Source organism: Camelina sativa, chromosome 16 (genome assembly GCF_000633955.1).
Source record: "Camelina sativa cultivar DH55 chromosome 16, Cs, whole genome shotgun sequence".
NCBI lineage: Eukaryota > Viridiplantae > Streptophyta > Magnoliopsida > Brassicales > Brassicaceae > Camelina > Camelina sativa.
The window spans coordinates 26781087-26782761 of NC_025700.1; positions in this window are offsets into that span (position 1 = coordinate 26781087).

Genomic DNA, 1675 nt, shown 5'->3' on the forward strand with positions numbered 1-1675 from the left:
TCTGTTTTATGTTTTCTATTTTTAATGTCTTAATTGTATGTTTTTTGTTTTTCAACTTTAAATAATTAATATTTAAACTTTAAAAATATTATTATTTTATTTGGGGACCAAATACAAATAGACACTAATGCTTATACTAAAAATAAGAACCTTTCAAAATAATACTATTATAATTAGGGGACCAAAAACATAGAACAACCAATGCCCATGCTCTAAATAGCAAACGAGTTACATCTAGAAATTTTTTGACAGTAGGAGAGAATTTATTATCTTCTTAATTCGGTTGTATAGACTCTTTAGGGATTTTTTCTTTCTTGATTTCTTGTAGTCAGGTCAAGATATAAAGTTATATAAGACCTTGTGAGATGGTTAGTAAAAACTCACCAAAACGTACTTTAACGGGTGTTTGGCTTTGGCCTTTGGGAACGTGTTGTCGTCTCTTCTTTGTTTTGTGCGTCTCTTTTCTTCTTTTACAAACAAAACAAACAAAGATCAGCAACAATTACTAGCACAAAGAATTTAAAACATCAAACATCTACGAATACGCGAAACGAAAAGACGAGGACTGCAAAAGATTTTGAGAATCGAGAAAGTTGGAGAAGGAGGAGGCAAGTATTTATTATCAAATACCGAAAACAATATGTGATGAAATCGTTGAAATACTCTCTACCCTAGAATTACGAAACGTAGCTATCCACAAAGTAGACTCATCAAAGAGATCGGAGAGAAGAGAAAAGTACAATTACTAAGAGAACTACATTAAATTGGCTCCATTAATCTATCTCAAAATTAAGCTACGCAGTGAAGATCAGAACCCAACTATCAAAAATTAATTTCAAAATTTTAGTTTATCTTTTCTACATAAGCTACGCATCAAAAATTAAAGACAAGACAAAAAAACATCCCAATCCTTTTTCTTCTTTCCTCCCCCGTCGTCAACACAAGAGAGGAGAGACAACTTCAAATCTATCTCAAAAGCTAGGCAGTGAAAATCAGAACCCAACCATTAAAATTATATACTCTTATGTTTTTACTTTATTTTCTTCTCTAGAAAAGCTATGCATCCCAAGTTAAAAGACAAAACACACAAACACATCCCAAGTTTATGACAAGACATTTTTGTTTATCCCTTTCTTCTTCTGTTTTTCTTCCCCGTCGAAAAACAAGAGACGAGACTATCAACTCAATTCTCGATGGCAAGAAAAAAAAAGGGGTGCAATCTACAACAATATATAACTTGTATGGGATCAAATCATAAAAACAACAAAGCCAGTAATGCAATCTCGGAAATATCTCGAAACTATGATACTGTATTGTATTATCCCACTTACTGATATAAATCATCAGATTAAAATTCGAAAAAAAAAAAAAAAGAAATATAACATTTTAAAGTCTTGTTCTACTACTCTCTTCTCTTGTTTTATTTCTCTTTTGCCAGAAAATCAAAAAACAAAACAGCTTTTCTCCTCTGGTGATAACCCTAATCTCATCTTCTTCTTCTTCTTCGCTTAGGATAAGCGAAACCCTAGAATTTTGAACCTTGTAATCGTAGTTTTTTTTTCTTCTTTCTTTCGCCATCTATGAATCCATCGCTACGTCGATGCGGTTTCTAGGTTTTCTCGAGGAGATTCGACATTGAAAGGATTTCACAGTTTTTTTTTTTTTTTTTTTTTTT